Here is an 18,973-nt window from a genome sequence, read left to right on the forward strand (position 1 = left end):
TGGAGGACATATAGTATTGGCGTAGTTGTTAGTCATTGCTTTAAAAGACAGGAGAGGGAGAAAGAGAACTAAACTTTGTGGTACTGTAGCAAAGTTTTGTTAGGTTGTTTTGAGGTTAGGCTGACATCAGCTTTCGCTTGAGGTCCCCACCTTCCTTTTATTATGTGTTTAACTCTGGATGTATATGTGATGTCCAGTGTTGAGCAGGTGCTCATTAGCGAGGAAGCTAGTGTTCTGAGGGGGACAGCCTAGTGTCACAAGAAATCCAGTGGAGTAAAGATTTGCAGAGGAACCTTTTCTTTTTACTCTGCTGTAGTGCGCTTCCAGGAATTCCATTCTGTTTGTTTGCTTTCTTGTTGTAGTTTTATGTTTTGGTATTAGTAAAAGTGGTTGTCTGTTATTTTAAAAAGTATATAATAAAATTAACAAGGAAAGCTGGCATGTTTTTTAATCTTGGGGCAAGGATGAGCCAATCAACTCAATTGACTAGTAATAGCTGTTATTATTTAACAGGATGGTTTTATCACCTCCTAGAAAGGAAGTATTTCTTTAGTTGTGCCATGGCAGCCTCATGTTTTTGCAGTGAGACAGAAAAGAAGTAAAGTGTTAAGATTTTACTAGTTTGGGGGTTCCTGTTGCCACTCAGCAGTTTAAGAACCCGATCATGGTGTCTGTGAGGATGCAGGTTTGATCCCTGGCCTTGTTCAGCGGGATAAGGATCTGGCATTGCTGCAGGCTGCAGTGTAGGTCGCAGATGTGACAGATGTGGCTTGGATCTGATGTTGTGCCTGTGGTGTAGGCCTGCAGCTGCAGCTCTGATTCAGCCCCTAGCCCGGGAACTTCCATACACCACAAGTGTGGCCATAAAAAGAAAAAAAAAAATTTTATTAGTTTCAGTCTTCTTTTTCACCCTCAGAGATGTATGCAAGCATTTTATGCTCTGCCTTTTTCTTCCTAACACTTTAACAGTAATATCTTAACTTGCTTGCATACTTATGTTGCATGTGTGTATTTGGTTCTAAAGTATAAAGAAGTACAAATTTAGGATTATAAAGTATTTTTTAAAACGTGATTTAGAAAATTGAGCACCTACTCGAAGTTTCCAAATTTTGCCAATAAATTATTTTGAGTAATCAAGTTCCAGACTGATGTAGGTACATTGCAGGAAGATCTAAAGCAAGATGAAGGGAAAGAAGATGTGTAATGCCAGTAATTGTAGAAGTGTATTTTTGGATTAAAAGTCAATGTGAAATATTTGTATAAAGTTTGGGATTAGCCTAACAGTGCAAACTTTAAATTACTTTCTTCCAATTTTGGCCTTGTATGCAAAATTTTGGACATCAGAATGGAGCCAGAAATGAAAGAATATCATCTGTTCTTAGATTAAAAATCTAATGATGATAGATAAAGTCAGAGTAATAAAACTGGAAAAGTAGACAATCCACTGGAAAAGTAAGTAAAAAACATTCAAACATGTCAGTAGATAAGGTTAGGTGGAGACTGATCCAATATACAATTGAAGGACCTTTTTTCCCTTAATTTGTGGTAAGTACACTTAACATGAGATATACTCTGTTAAGAAAATTTTAAGTGTACAGTATATTATTGTTAACTTAGGTAAAGTGTTGTAAACAGATTTCTAGAACTTGCATAACCGAACTTTATACACATCGAGTAGCAACCACGTTCTACTTTCTCCTTCTGTGAGTTGACTATTGTAGATACTCATCTAAGTGGAATCATATAGTATTTGTCTTCTGTGACTGGCTTATTTCACTTAGCATAATGTTCTTAGGGTTTATCCATGTTGTTGCATATGACAGGATTTTTGAGGAAACAGCTTTTAAGACTCGTGTCAAAATAAATCTAGAATATTTAAAAAATTTTAGACAACCAATTATTTCAAATAGAAACAAAATGCAAACAACTTGGAGGACCGGAATGGATTTAAGGATACTAAATTCTAAAAAGAGTCGTGAAAGTTGATAGGCCGTTTAAGTCCTCACCGTGACAGTCACCGTGCTGGGTGCTTGGATGCAGTTACAGACGTGTCACATAGACTTAGCTGACATAGAGCTCGTGGTATTGTGAGGGTGACAGATAGGTAACAGATAATTATAACTCTGTTAGGTCATTAGTGATAAGAATAAGTTTCACTACAAAAATTGAGTAATTAATAAAAGGTAAGTTTCAGAAGTAATATGGAAGAGGGACCTAACCTGTTGGTGAAAGGAGAGGATTGGGAAGATCTCACAGGGAGGCAAAACATTTGTTGGCTTTTGAGGGTGGCTAGGACTTAGGCTGGAGGGAAAAATATTGAAGGCAGAGCAAACGTAGTGCACAAAGAAAAGAAATTTGCAGTGGTTCTTACTGCTAGAAAGTATACCAGCTGTTTAATTACTTGTTACCATACTTTCCTGTGTCCTAAGAACATCTTAGAATTAAAATATTAGACTGGGTGTATTTGATTCCTTACAATATTAGCAGTATCAGTTTTCTTAAAAATTTAAGAGATGTATAGGTGAGGAGTATATTATGAAATATAGGACAACTGGTATAACTTGATAAAAAACTGTATAGACAAGTGCTTTATTAGCAGTTTAGTTTATTTAAACATTTAAATCTTAACCATAACATGCATAGAGAAAGAAAAGTACACAGATCTTTATTTTTCATTTCAAATAATGTTGCCGTATTTGCACTGTGGGTTATCTTGCAGTAGTTTGGAAAGGATCGTCAACATGTAAAGTTTGGGTTAAAAGGCACTGTCACACATCTTGTGCATGAGTGGGTTAAAGTTGAAAGATCAGAAAGTATATTGACAGGCAGAAGTCCTTTATATTCTACCACTGCAATGGAGGTTTAATATTCTGGGGGGCGTGTTTATTTGTTGTGATTAGGCAGTGCTGCTGGCTTAATTGTGATATTGTGAGTAAATCATTGTCCTCTATTTAAAGGAATTCCACTATTGGGTTAACTTCAGATTATCAAACCTAATGGAAGGCAGGCTGGCAAACAGCGCTATGGATAATTCAGTAAAAGGAAAATGTAAAGTAATTCCATTTTGTACCACACAGTTTTTCTTTTCTAGTAGTAAATTAATCTTCCTAATTATGTTTTAGAACTGAGAGTGAAAGGGTTACTGCTGATGCCTGTGGACAGGCATGCAGTCTACACATGTGGAAATAAATCATGCCTTGACAGTATTTGATCATCTTTATGCTAGATTAGAGAAATAACTCCAAACTATAGCTTTTAAAAAAAATTCTTTTTTGGAGTTCCGGCTGTGGTGCAGTGGGTTAAGGATCCAGGCTTGTCTTTGCGATGGGGTGGGTGCATTCCAGCTCAGCTCGGTGGGTTAAGAATCTGGCATTGCCACAGTGTGACATAGGTTGCAGCTGCCACTCAGATTTGGTCCCTGGCCCAGGAACTTCCATATGTTTTGGGTACGGCCAGAAGAAATCCTTAAGATAAAGTGTGCTCTTTTCCCAGTTAACATTCACGATTTATTCCTTCTTCATTCTTGAAGGAGGTATTTATTTATCACCTAATGTGTCCTGGGTGTAAGGGGTACTGCCATGATTCCTGCTCTCATGTAAAGCTGATGGTTTGGTGGGGGAGAGACAATACAGATCATCTTTTTTCAATTCTGTTTTGGTATAAGAGTGAGAAAGGGCTTCACTTTAGAGTTATAGATGCTTGGGATTATGGAGACAGTATTTTTCAAGAAGTTATACTTGGATTTAAATAGGTTTTATTTTATGAGACAGCTTTTCTGGCCTTTTGGGCATTTAAATTGCGTCTTTGGGAAATATTGGATCTATTTTACAGTCAGAAACAAGCACTGCCACAAAGAAAAGTATTTTTATATCTAAAAAATTTAAAATTCCAAATTCACATGCTGTGACAGTTTTGCTGGAATATTCAGGTATCATTTTATGATATGTTATACTTAATCTATTCTGATGTGAAGCAGGACACTAGTGGTGATTTCCTAAATTGTCTTATCTTATAAACGGTAAGTGATGGTCATTCTCAGCACAGAATAGTGGGCTCTCTAAAGTGGAAGGCCAGTATCAGAAGAGCCAGTAGGCCATTATCAGAGCAAAGACAATGAGCTTTTTTCTTTTTCCTTTTTTTTTTTTTTTTTTTTTGCTTGTTAGGGCCACACTTAACAACATATAGACGTTCCTGGGCTAGGAGTCCAATCGGAGCTGTGGCTGCTGGCCTATGCCATAGGCACAGCAATGCTGGATCCAAGCTCTGTTTGCTCATGGCTATGCTGGATCCTTAACCTACTGATCAAGGCCGGGTATTGCACCCACATCCTCATGGTTACTGGTCTGGTTCGTTACTAGTTACAGTTCGTTATGTTACAGTTTGAGCCACAATGGGCACTCCCAAAAAACAATGAGCTTTTGAGTCAATCTTGAATCAGTGCATAGAACTGTCATGTAGTTTCAGTATTGTATTCATTTCTTTCAATTTTTATTAAAATTAAACAGTCTAACTCAAACTGCAACTTCTGTAGGGGAATTGCTAAAATTTGGGCTTGGCTTGTTAAATATTACTTGCAGTGCAGTGGTCTTTTGCAGAAAGGATCAGATTTGGACTTGGAGGGTTGAGAATGTTGGACAGGGTGTATCTGAACCTCAATTTTTACAACTGTAAAAGAGCAGTAGTCTCTTAAGCTAGAATGCTTTGAGCTCCAGCAGCCTGTGAAAGTTCCGGCATATCTCTTGTAGAATAATATAGATATTTACATGTTTATTGATTCAAATCTAAGATAGTAGAAGTTATAGGAGAAGAGTTAATACATATTTTTTCCTCTTGCTCAGAGTGATATGATTGGGGGAATTTTTTGTTTGCTTAGGATACAGTAGCATCATTTACGTTAATATTGAGGTTATTATTTAAACTCTTGGAGTATTTTACTATATGCTATGCTTAAATAATATTGGTAAAATCTGGCAGTTCTTTAGTAACAACATACTAAATGTCATTATTAAGTGACACAGTTACAGTTGCCTGATGGGTTTACAATTACCTTGTTGTCTGTAGCAGAGATTGGCAAACTGTTCATGTAAAGGGCCACTTTCATTGTTTCATTATCACTTTCATTGTTTCTTCTGTATTGGTTTTATTACCCTCAAAATGTTATAGACATTTCCATGGCATAATCTAACATACTTTTTCATTACACCTAGAGCAGTGAGAGTGTGTGTGTGTATTTATTTGTTTTCGGTAAAAATTCCTTTACTCAGAGATTGTGACTCTAGATGTGGGGTGAGGCACAGGAGTCTCTGACTGCATTTTCAGCCCGAAGCCCCATGTAATTCTGTTGCTGATGGCTGTGGAACCCTTTTGAGAAAACCAGTATCGTAACTAGAGGCTCCATCCAGTCTAGACTCAAAACAGTTTGTGGTCTAGTTTCACTACGACTAATTGATGAGCCTTCTTACCTTGGGGAAGCTCCTTTTCCCTGAGCTTCATTTTCCTTTGTCTTCCATGGGAAGTATCTATCTTGCCTATTGCATGAGGTTGATTTAAAGGTAGTGTATGTGAAAAGCATCTTGAAAACTGATGTATCATGTAGAAGTAAAATATCTTTTAAGTGCAAGGATATTTTTTCATTGATTCCTAGGCTCAGGGAAGGAAAAAAAGTGTCTTGTAAGAGAATGGTGTCCTTTGAACTGAAATTAGTTCTTTTAGCGCACATAGAAATTTTGCAGAGTTGCAGTCAAAATGATGATAAAAATTAATATGAAAATTTAGTCAGTAATAATGTTAACATTTCAAAAAATTTTAACTATAAATACGTAATTATTTGAGAGAGTAGCTTCATAGTGAGATATTTAAGGTGTAAAACCATCTGGCTAAAATATTGAAGCACACGCTATTCAGAGGATATTTGTTCAATGTCTTCATATTTATGAAGAAATACATTTTAAAGTCTGGCCTCATTTCGAAAGAAAGGTGAGGTGTCAGGATTCTTTAAAATTCTTTTAAATCAGTAGTAAAAGTAGTCTTTGAAATATTCAAAGTGCATTATTTGATATTAGATGTTGGCTTTCAGAGAAATATTTAGTAATCCTAATTAACAGAAAGTAGGAAATGTTACCTTTTTTGTACATACTGTAATGTGGATATTTTTGAATGATGACTCAAAACTCAGACTATTGTAGAAGATGTTTAGAGTAGTTACAAACTTTTTGTTGAATTGGTATTCCAGGTCATATTTATTTATTTTTTCTAACTATTAGCTTTAGCTATTCTGGCTTCCTCTCATCTTTCAACTTTTCTTGTTTCTTTCTTGCCATTAAATGTGTTATCTTTTTTTAAAAAAACCTCATTTGAATCTAATTAAAAATATAAATTATTACACTTTTGGTTTTTTTTTTTTACATTTTTTTGGTTGTAGAGATATATATCTACAGAAGAAGAATAATATAGCAAACTCATATCTTTTTATTATGTGAAACAGATATGAGACATACAGTTTCCTCTGTAAATTCATGAACTAGATGTTATCTCTAAAAAAGGACTTTAACAAATATAAACTCTTGGAGTTCCTGTCGTGGCTTAGCATAAACAAATCTAACGAGCATCCACGAGGATGCAGGTTCGATCCCTGGCCTCACTCGATGGGTTAAGGATCTGGCGTTGCTGTGAGCTGTGGTGTTGGTCGCAGACGTGGCTTAGATCCCGCGTTGCTATATGGCTGTGGTGTAAGCTAGCAGCTATAGCTCCGATTTGAATCGGAGAATCTCCATATGCCACGTGTGTGGCCCTAAAAAGATAAATAAATATGTATAAACTCCATACAATTTCTCATCCATAAAAATTAGAGTAATCTAATTACCTAGCCAGTGTTCAAATTTCCTGTTATTTCATAAATTTCTCATCAGTGTTTGTTTAAATTGAGATGCAAGTAAGGCTAACATGAGTGGTTAATACAAGTTTTGAAACTCTAACAAAGGATTGGAGGCCAGGTGATAGGTCAGAGTTTGGCCTACACAGGCCAAACTGGGACCAGGCGACTTCATGGGACCTGTAGCGCTTTAGCTGTGGAAAAGAGCCAGGTTTGTGCCAGGACAGTGTGGGCCCCAGATCAGTTGATTACTCTGAGGATGGATACTTGTAAACTGGGGCCCTGCTAGCTCAAGTCCCTGGGAAACATAGCAGGTGAGGTGAATTCCATGCGTTGCAGTCAGACTCAGAGTACAAATTCCCCCTTGTACACCTCTGAGTGGGTCTTTCACCTGTTTCTTTTACTGCTCCAGCATAGCATCAGCTGCTACCAGACTCCTGAAAATGGATGTTGGGCTCTTGGTACAGAGCAGGAATGCTGGTTGGTTGCTAGGACAGTGACTGGTACTCATCTTGGCAACAGAATCTGCCATCTGGATATGGGGTGCTTTATGAGCTGGTAAGAAGAAGCTAGAAACATAGTGTTTTGGGGAATTAGTGATGACATTGAAGGTTTCTTCACTCTGTTTCATGAAATTCAAGCCATCCTGCACAGACAAGGAGAGCCTTGGGTAGGAGTAGCCGAAGACCAGGTCAGGCAGGACTAATTGAAGATTTCAGTGTTAGCTTTTGTCAGTTTTCTACTGGACCATGGGCTCTAGTTCCCTAGGGTGATCTCATACTGGCCCGTGGTGCTGGGGAGTGGCTGTGAACAATTATTTCTGGCACCAGAACTTGTCCTGTGTTGTGCCATCTAACTGCAGCATGGTGCTATAAGTCTTACTGTGGGTGAGCAGGGTCTCCTGCTAGTCTGAGGGCAGCACCTGCTCTGTTTGAGGGGGGCCCTGGTTGGGCTACCTGCTGCCTCATCTCTCAGAACTCCCTCTTGTGGATGGCCATAGCAAGATCTTGTCCCTGCCAGAGGCTGCTCAAAGCCACAACACAATGGCTGTATTTGCCTCTCTTCTCCCTCCCACCCCTTCCCAACATTTTATTATGAGAAATTCACATATACATGAAAGTTTTAAAATATCAAGTACATTAAACATTGTACTGTATTTGCACTAGCACATGTCTGTGTGTCTCTGTATTTGTCTCTCCATTTGTCCCTCCATCTTATATTTTTCTTTCTTTTTTTTTGCTTTTTAGGGCTGAACCTGCAGCATATGGAGGTTCCCAGGCTAGAGGTCAAATGAGTGCTGTAGCTGCCTGCCTACACTACAGCCACAGCAACGCAGGATCTGAGCCACATCTGCAAACTACACCGCAGCTCATGGTAGCACCAGATCACTGAGCAAAGCCAGGGATTGAACCTGCATCCTCGTGGATACTTGTCAGATTTGGTTCTGCTGTGCTGCAGTGGGAACTCCGAATCTTATATTTTTCTACATTTCAAAGTAAGTTGCAAACTTTAGTTCCTGTCATCCCTAAAATCTTTCATTAATTAGAATTCAATATTTTTTGAGAATTTTTGAGGTATAATTTACATTACGTGAATGTAAAAACCTTAGTGTACCTTTGGTAGAGTTTTGATAAATATATCCAGTTTGGTAACCCAAAGTTCTATAAAGATATAAAAACGACCATCTTCCCCCAAAGTTCCCTGACAGCTCTTCCTGTGTACGCCCTCCCATTTCCAGAGGTAACCACTGTTTTGATATTTTACTCATACTCATAAATAGAATAATTAGGAATGTGCTTTTATGTGTGTAAAACTCATTTATCTTTTTACTGGTGTGTTTTGGACAAGCAGGTTTTGTCTTTTTGATGAAATGTGTCCATTTTTAGTTTTACCATTATTGCTTTCTTCTCTCTGTTAAGATATCTTTGTCTGTCCCCAAATCATGAGAATGATATCATTTTAGAAGTTTTGAAAAGCTTTAATTTTTTAAAATTATAAACTATTTATTTATTTTTAATTTTTTAAATTGTTATTTCCCCAACACAACTTTTTTTTCCCACTGTAGAGCATGGGGACCCAGTTACACCTACATATATACATACTTTTTTCTCCCACTGTCATGCTCTGTTGTAAGTATCTAGACATAGTTCTCAGTGCTGCACAGCAGGATCTCATTGTCAGTCCACCCCAAAAGCAGCAGTTTGCAGCTGCCAACCCCAAGCTCCAATTCATCCCACTCCCTCCCCCTGGTAACCACTGGTCTATTCTCCAAGTCCATGATTTTCTTTTTGTGGAAAGGTTCATTTGTGCTGTATATTAGATACCAGATATGAGTGATATCATATGGTATTTGTCTTTCTCTTTCTGACTTACTTCACTCAGTATGAACGTCTGTAGTTTCCATCCATGTTGCTGCAAATGGCATTCTTTCATTCTTTTTTACGGCTGAGTAGTATTCCATTGCGTATATATACCACATCTTCCTAGAAAGCTTTAATTTTTATCAGTTTTGATGAATTGTTTCTTTCAAGGAATTTGGCTATTTATCTAAGTTGTCATATTTATTGACAGTTAAGTTATTAATTGTAGTCTTTATTTTTTAGTATGTATAGATTATAATTTGCTCTTTATTATTTCCTTTCCTTTCCATTTACTCTGAGTTCTTTGCCATTTCTTAGCTTGCGAAGATGAAACCTAAAGTTACTGGTTTCAGAGCTTTTTCTCCTAATAACATTTTGAGGAAATAAATTTCTCTCTATGCTGTACTTTTTATGCTTTGCACAAATTTTGATACATTGTTTTTTGTCATTCAGTTCAAAGTATTTTCTGGTTTCTCTTGTGATTTCTTCTTTGACCCATGAGTTATATAGAAGTAATTGTTTGATTTCCACATGTTTGGGGTTTTTCCAGGTCTCATACTGAAGTTGATTTCTTCCTTCCTCTGTTCCTCCTTCCCTTCCTTCCTTCCCTGCCCACTGCCCTTTTTTTGGCTGTCCTGCAGCATATGGAGTTCCCAGGCCAGGGTTCAGATCCAAGCTGCAGTTGTGACCTATGCTGCAGCTGCAGCAATGCTGGATCCTTAACCCACTGTGTGGGGCCAGGGTGGAACTGGTGTCCTGGCCCTGCAGAGACACTGCCAATGGGAACTCCCTGTAGTTGATTTCTAATTGTTATTTATAGTAAACATTCTCTCTATACTTTGAACCCTTGTTATTTTTCGAGACCTTTTTTATGGTTTAGCACATAGTCGTATCATGGTAAATATACTATATATACCTGAAAATATTGTGTTTTCTGAAGTTGTTGAGTATAGTGTTCTATAAATGTCATTATAGGTTTGTAGGTTTGTGATTTACAGTGTTGTTCAGATCTTGTGGATCTGCTTTACTGATTTTTGTCTGGGTAATTTATTAGTTGTTGATGGAGCAGTTAAACAGCTGATTGTGGATTTGTATATTTTCCTCTAAATATGTCTTGGTTTGTTTTGTGTATTTGAAAATATTATTAGGAGCCAACATATTATTATTATTATGTTTTCGTGATAAGGGGTCATTATATCATTATTACAATGTCTCTCTTTGGTAATGCTCTTTTGGTATTTATGTTGTTGTTTGTTCTGTTATGATAGGTCATCTTGAAGCTCTTTGTTTTCCACAGAGTGACTGTGATGTGCTTTGTGTGATTTATGTGTTGTGTGTTTATTTTTCTTGGGGTTTGCTGAGCTTTTTGAATCTATAAATTTGTCTTTCATCAAGTGGGAAAATTTTTGACCATTTATTCCCCCCTCTGTCTTCCCTCACCTCTCTTGAGATTTGACCTGCATGTTCTCTGGCCTTTTTCATTTTGTCCCAAAGTTGCTGCAGCTCTGTTTAATTTTTTTCCCTTGATCTTTTCACTCTTCAGATGTCTGTTAATTTATAGTCAAGCTTACTAACTTTTTTTTTTTTTTTTTTTTTTTTTTTGTGCACCTGTGGCATATGGATGTTCCTGGGCCAGGAATAGAATCTGCGCTGCAGCTAGACCTATGCCACAGCTGCGGCAACATGGGATCTTAGCCCACTGTGCTGGGCTGGGGATCAAACCTCTGCTACTGCAGAGACACTGCCAGATTCTTAATCTGCTGCACCACGGTGGGAACTCCTTAACTACTTTTTTCATCTCTAACCTTCAGTCATCAGATTAAATTTTTGTTTATCCCTATCTGACTGTTCTTTTGTCTCCAAACTCTTAATTTTTTATTTGGAGTTAATTTGATACTATCTTTTCTAGCTCTGGAATCACTTTTAGTTCTTTTTTTTTAATGGTTTCTGTTTTCCTTCTGAGATTTCATACAGTTTTATTCATTGTGTTTTCTTTTATACTCTTGAATGTAGGGATACTAGCTGCTTTAAATCATTATTAGCTAATTCCAAAGTCTTTATCATCTCAGGTCTGTCTCCCTGATGGCCTTTACTTTTTTTAATTTTCTCCTGTTTCTTTGTCTATTCAGTGATTTTTTTTGGATTATATCTAGAGCATTAACCAATGGTAGGTTGTAGAGCCTCTGAATTATATTTTGTTTGTCCAAAAGGCATCATTGTTTTTTTTTAATTAAAAAAATTTTTTTATTGTAATTGATGTAGTGTTCTGTCAGTTTCTGCTGTACAGCTAAGTAACCCAGTTACACATACATATACACTCTTTTTTTTCACTTTATCCTCCATCATTTCCATTACAAGTGATCAGAAATAGTTCCTTGGGCAGAATCTATTTTGTTTTTTGCTTTTTGGTTTTTTTTTTTTTTTTTTTTTTTTTCACTTTTTACTTTAGCAAACAATGCTTTCCTGGTGGATGCCAATTGAAATCTCTGCTTAGTTTTTTAGTCCTTAACTGAACTGCTTTGATTTAGTCCTGCATATGCCTCAGCCAAGCGTGAGCTAGAGATTTGGACAAAGTTGTTGTGCACGTTTTGCAGCCCTTCTCTCTTGGATAGACCCTTCATTTTCCAGTTGCTGCGGTCGTGAACCCTATCCTTAAGCTTTAAGATTTGTGGATTTCTCTCTGAGCTTTAGTGACTCTGCTTGCCACAGGCTTACTTTCAAATGATGATCCTTAAAAAAAGACCGGATACCTAGTGCTCTTTATTTCTTAAAGGTATTGACTCCTTTACAGTTTGTGTTTACTTGCAGATGCTCTCTTATGTTTCTTCTAGTTTTTATAATGTGTGCTGAGTTTATAGTTGTTATTTGCTGGGAGTTGGGTTTTAATACAACATTACTGGATGTGGAACCTGCTCTGGCTGCCTTTTAAGTCTTTTTTTTTTTTTTTTTTTTTTGGCACACAGAAGTTCCCAGGTCAGGGATTGAATCTGAGCCACAGCAGTGACATTGTCAGATCCCTAACTGCTAGGCTGCCAGGGAACTGTTGGTCTTTTTATTCTGTAAATTACAATATGAGTTATATCCTCATATTCTTTCTCCCCTCCCTTCTTCCTTCTCCAGACAGTCATTCGTTCAGTAGTTTCCCACTGAGAACTTTGCTGATTCATCCATGTAGTGTCATCTCCATTCATTCTCTCTTATCCCAGTTACCTGTACATTGATAGTTGGGTCTAGTAGCTTCCTAAGATGCACATTTATTTTAGGGAAGGCGGAAGACTCAGTGTTTCATAGGTTGGGGGATATGTTCTTTTGTGGAGAAACACATTTTTGTGTTTGTATGTGTTTTGAGGGGAAGGGGGTCTAATACTCTGTGCAGACAGCCATTAGTAGGGATTGTAAAATGGTAATAACTTAGTGATTTTCCAAGTCTGGGGACCTGTGAGGGGTTCCTTAAGACCTTTACAGGGGTTCTGTAACATTAGACATTTTCAAATAGTAATTTTAAGACTTGATTTGCTGTATTTATTCCCAATCACATGAATGCAGGGTGGAGTTTTTCAGAATCAACATAACATAAAAATGCAGAAGCTGATGAGAAATCAACTGTCTTCTTTTTAAACAGATATTACTGAAATTTGCAAAAAAATGTACAGCAGTACTACTCTCTTCACTAGTTTTTTGCTTTAGAAAATATAGCTATTTTTACAATTAAAAGTTACTTATATTACATGCAATAATTTTATTGTTAAAAGTACATTAACACTATTCCTCATAAATACAAGTAAATAAAAGCCATTTGTGGTCCTCAGCATTTAACTGTTTTCAAAATGAGTTCCATAGCATCTTCCAACAATGGCCAGTTAGGCTCTGTCTACACACACACACACACACACACACACACACACACACACACCATTGTGAAATCATTTGCTTGATTTATTTCAGTGAGTTGCAGTTATTCTTGATGTTCAGATGTTCCCTTTGGACAGTGAAATATTCTGTTTTGGAAACCTACTTAAAACATACCTTTTTTGCAAACGTCATTTTTACTTAGAAGAGCTTTGCCTAAATATTCCTTTTCTCTTTTTATATTAACCTGTGAACCATCAGTATATTTGCAAATACTCAAAGAAAAACTAAATGTTTCTTCTTATGATTGATTTATGTAGAGTATGGTACAGATCAAGTTTACTTCAGAGACTTGTTTTGCATTTGGGCCCCTTAGTCTCTCTATTCCTTTGCCAAGGGCTGCATTCCCAACCTTAGTCAGCTGCCTGGCAAATGCATGCCTTCAGTCACCAGGACAACCAGACAATAGAGTGTCAGTCCAAATCAGTCACTATCATTGAGCCTTAGATGGAGCCAAACAATGGATGAGTGGTGTTCATGTTAGAGGTGGTAGGTACCCTGTATTGACGATATCCCTAAACCATCGATAATCCACAAACAGTTCTTTGTATCAAGACAAGTAAATAAAACTCCCCCCCCGCCCCATTTTTACAGCTGCACTTGCAACATATGGAAGTTCCTGGGCTAGGGGTCAAATTGGAGCTGCAGGTGCAGCCTGTGCCACAGCCACTGCAACACCAGATCTGAGCCACATCTGCAACCTGGCCACAGCTTGTGGCAATGCCAGATCCTTAATCACTGAACAAGACCAGGGATGGAACCAAAACGTTGGTGGGAATTTTCTCCCCTTTTTTTAGAGAATGGTTCCTAAGTTCATCCAAAGATCAAAGAAGTAAAGCTAGCTGGGAAGAATTTGTAAAATAAGGAGTTAAATGAGATCAGCTAGTAGATACTAGGTATATCTCTGTGTTTATACAAGGTAAACTTGAAGTGATTAATTAACACAGTCTTAAACTGGTATAAGAATAGGCCCAGATCTGTAGACTAGATTCTGAGATATACCATAATCTTTATGTATATTAAATATGTACATGAAATTATTATAAAGTAAATGAAGTTCAGCAGTACGTTGTGGAAGGGATTGGTCATTTTAGTGACATGGTATGCCAAAATAAATTTTGGAAAAAATTTAAAATTTAGAAGCCATAAAAATATAGAAAATAGTTTCAGAGTATTTCCCTACAAGATACTTATTAATCTTAAAGGGAAAAATAGTGACTTTACTATGGCGAAATATGACCTATGTCATTTTAACATGATTAAAGTTAACATCACCAGGAATGGAACAAATTGCCTTCATGTGCCTCTTGATATGATACACTGAGAAGGATGCAGTATCACTTTTATGTGGTATTCCTTCTGAAATGCATAACATTTAATTATGAGGGACCCTAAATTAGGGAACATATTATAAAATAACTAGCCTGTACTCTTCAAAGATGTTAAGGTCATTAAAGACAAAACAGACTAAGAAACTGTTCCCAATTAGAAGAGACTAAGGTGGCAGGACAGTTATGGATGCTGTACCGGGAGAACTTTTTCCATTTGCCTTAAAGGGTGCTATTAAGATAATTGGTTAGTCTGTGAATCAGATAATAATAGTATAAAGTGTTAATTTCCTGATTTTGATAATTGTGTTATGGTTATAGAAAAGAATGTCCTTATTTTTTAGAGATACACATTGAGGGGTAAAGGTTCATCTCTCTAAATTAAATGGTTCCAAAATTTTTTTTGGAGGTTGGTAAAGCAAATGTTAATTTTAGAGACTCTGAGTAAACAGTATGTGGGACATCTTTTCACTACAGTTGCAACTTTTTTGTAAAACAGGTTATTTCATAACTAAAAAACAGGTAAAACTAAATGATAGTGTTTAAGGATATATGCATTTGGGGGTAAATGTTCAAAAAACACAAAGGAGTGATTACTGTAAAAATTAATAGAAAATAGTTGACCACATATTTAGCATTTAAATGCATGAGGACTTTTTAGGCTAAAAACAATGGGAAAAAAATTACAAAAGTGAAAATTGATACATTTAATTAGCTAAAACATGGACATTTGTTAAAGACATAACATACCTGGGGAGTTCCCGACAGGGCTCAGTGGTTAATGAATCTGACTAGGAACCATGAGGTTGCGGGTTCAATCCCTGGCCTTGCTCAGTGGGTTGAGGATCTGGCGTAGCCATGAGCTGTGGTGTAGGTCGCTGTGGCTGTGGTGTAGGCCGGTCTACAGCTCTGATTAGACCCCTAGCCTAGGAACCTCCATATGCCGCGGGTGTGACCCTAGAAAAGACAAAAAAAAAAAAAAAAAAAGACAACATACCAAATTAAAAGTCAGATCAGTTGTTTTGTTACACATACAGGGTACAGAATTGTCTTAGGGCAATTGATAATCTTTATCCAAACCACTGTCACTTTTGCTAATATAATGAATCTTACATTTATAAGGGTCTTTATAATATACAAAGCATATTAATGATTAAATGTGTTTAGGAGGTGAGGGGTACTTAACAAGCCGATGTTCTTTACTGAAGGAAGAAAGGGGGAAAGCGCCCTTTCCTGGGAAAACCACAAAACGAACACACACACACACAGACACACACACACACACACAGAAAACAGCTAAATTGGACCAGGAGTTGGATGCCTAACCCCCAGGGGCTAGTAGCTAATCAGACCTTCATCTTTTACAAAAGTGTGTTAAGGTTCATGGAGGCTGGACTAAAAAGATGAATAACTTAACCAGAAAGGCGGTATGTAGTTGGGCCATGTGCAACCTTAACAAGTAAACAACCAAAAAATTGTATTAAGATAAGCAGGATCGGGGATTAGACACAGTATGAGAAGCAAAAGTGATAACCTTTTTGCAGGGGGCAGGGCTTAGGAAATAGGTAATCAGACTGCCTAGGGTCCCAGATGGATTCCTGTTTGCAACCGAAGTTCCCATAAAGTTTTTAAGTGTTAAGCCATAGTACACACATAAACCTGTTTTATATAATCTAGTGTGGCTGGGTTTTGGTTCTTTACAACCTACCTGGAATGCAGTCCTGTCTGACAGTAGAGACATTAAAGGAAATAAAGCATGGGAGTGTGCTGTGAGTTGTGTATACTGACTTGGTAAGTCTTCACCGTAGGTGTCTGTATTAGAGCTGGTTTCCTTCACCACCCACAGTTAAGTTTTATTGCTATTTCCACTTCATTTAATTTCTCTCTAGTGTCCTAAATATATGCTTCTTTTATTTTTTCTGTTTCTTCATAATTATCAGTTATTTTGGAAAACAAGTGTTAAATACCTATTAACTTTTCCTTAAAACTTAAACTCTGTTACTTTTCTCCTTTATGCTCAAGTGAATGGGTCTTTATAAGAAACTGGGAGTTCCCGTCGTGGTGCAGTGGTTAACGAATCCGACTAGGAACCATGAGGTCGCAGGTTCGGTCCCTGGCCTTGCTCAGTGGGTTAAGGATCCCGCGTTGCTGTGCTGTGGCTGTGGCTGCGGCCCAAGAAATGGCAAAAAGACAAAAAAAAAAAAAAAAAAAAAAGAAACTGGCCCTTAGGTAGTCCTCACTTTGAGAAATTTCTTTCTTTCTCCAGGGAAAAGCTTTCATTTGTGTTCATCTCTTTTCTTTCATTTTATGTTCATTCCCCATGCACTTATAACATATCTCTAAAACAGGTTTTTAATTATTACCCTGTTTAAGTCGTTACTGTTCTTAGATTCATCCTATCATAGTAACTCCACTTTGTAGATAAGTCAGGAGTTGGCAAACTTATTCTGTAAAGGGACAGATAGTAATTGTTAGGCTTTTGAATCATTCGTTCTTTGTTGCAATTGCCCAGCAAAGCAGCACTAGACAGTAGATAAACAAATGAACATGGCTGTGTTCCAGTGAAACTTCAGCTATAAACATAGGCCATCAGCCAGATTTAATCTAGAAGGTGTAATTTGCCAACCGCTAGCCTAAATATTATATGAGAATTTGGGTCAGTGAATTTACTTTTTCATAAGTTGATGAGCTAAATGTTCTAGGTCAGCATGTGTATTTTAAATAGAACAGAAGGGGGGAAAAAGAAAATTTCTGCCGTACGTGTATTTCAGGTCTGTTAGGAAGTGGCTTTTACTCATGCACCAGATAGTTTTTTTGTGTCGGGCAGTCACTGAGAATACAGATATTGGCGAATCAGAAGATTCTTGCCATGTGAAATTTACATTTAAAAGTTTTGCCTTACAGGGCCACTAAAATAAATAATATGTTGTGTTAATGTGTACCTGAGTTTTGGTTTGGGAATGTTGCCCTTTTGGATTGGATGGTCAGGAAGGACTTCATGAAGGGGCCTCTGTGGTTGGAGAGAGTGAAAGTAAGATGAATTTGGAGAGCCCATGGGTCCTCAGGAATTTTAGTGGTGATGTAGAATTTGATTCTTATGCTAAGAAAGCCATTATAAGGTAGTTTGTGCTTAAATTAAAGAAAGACAACAGCAGACCAGAATTCAGTAAATTGAATTTGGTACCATAAGTCTGATATTCCCTCATATACCCATTTATGTGTCTGGTTCACAAACAAAACTGTAACATGTCATCTCTACCCATATCTGTTTGCCTGATGCAACACTGTTTCCTTCCTATTCCTTTTATATGTGAGTGATTGAGAATTGGTGTGGATGTTCCCTATTTTTGGTGTTCATAATTGAGTTTGTTAAATTGCTTGCACTGCCTATATTTATTATTCTGATTAGGTGCAGTTCTGGATAGCTTTCTAGCGCTAGATAGCCCTTCTAGCTCTAGTTTTTTACCCTGTTCTCTCTCCAGGCACCTGGTTTGTCTGGATATTCAAATGGACTCTTGCTTCCTGGCTTCTGGTGGGGTTCAGCTGATGGAGAACATTGTTAGCAAAATCAAAGGAAGGGAAAGGTTAGGATATTTACTTTCCTAACTTTTTTTTAGCTGCATTAAATAGAAGTTCCTGGCCCAGGACTCTAACCTGAGCCACAGTAGTGACAGTGCCAAATCCTTAACCAATCGGTCACCAGGGAACTCCTCTTAACTTCTTTCATGTGGGATTTCTGTAGCCTGGCAGCCTCCTTTCATTGGAAGTCAAAGCTTCCATCTAGTAGCCCTCTTTGTTTTAAGGTTGCTGGCCATTCCCTCTTCCTCCCACCTTTACTGCCATTGGGTGGTGGAAGGCCCTGCTGTTTCTAACTCTGGCACCCCATATTCTCCCTTGCGATTTCCTTATAGCCTGCTGTGAGTTAAACAGTCTCTATTAAACTTCCCAAATTACCCAAGTTGAGTGTGCAATCTGTTTCCTAAGGCAACGCTGACTGATAAATATTCTTTAAAATATTTTAGATTCTGTCAGTGGTTATTGCGGTTGCAGTTCTAAAGTGAGTTAACACTAACATAAGGAAAAAGATTATTCTTCAATTTCATGAATTTATTGTTGGTTGATATGTTTGTTTTTAATTCCTCTGTAAGGTCTGGTTTTGAGTTCATCAGTCTTTTTACCAAACACGTAATATGGCACAACCCATTATTTTAAGCATTGTTTGGAATTCAAAAGTAAGACACATGCTCAGTAATTCTAATATAAGGCAGTTTTTAGTGAGTTTCATGGGAGAGGTATAATGAGCCATAGAAGCTGAGAGAGAGAGGCTGTTCCCTTAAGACCACTTTGATTCTGTCTGCAGCAGGAATGAAGAGGGACCCACAGTTTTTGTTCATTATGTATACCTATTCTGAGAAGCATATGTTAACTCATTTAACCTTTCCAACTTCCCATTGAAGCAGGGTCTGTTACTAAACAGAGTTGAAATTCAAACTAAGGCAGTCTGG

At 37.4% G+C, this 18,973-nt stretch overlaps 1 protein-coding gene across 12 annotated transcripts in view; it reads left to right on the forward strand.

Moving 5' to 3' along the window:
• AGFG1 (ArfGAP with FG repeats 1) overlaps positions 1 to 18,973 on the forward strand; it is an 81,977-nt gene that overhangs the window by 20,121 nt on the left and 42,883 nt on the right. The gene's annotated exons all lie outside the window — the stretch shown is intronic.

The sequence above is a fragment of the Sus scrofa genome, chromosome 15, assembly GCF_000003025.6.
Source record: "Sus scrofa isolate TJ Tabasco breed Duroc chromosome 15, Sscrofa11.1, whole genome shotgun sequence".
Classification (NCBI taxonomy): Eukaryota; Metazoa; Chordata; class Mammalia; order Artiodactyla; family Suidae; genus Sus; species Sus scrofa.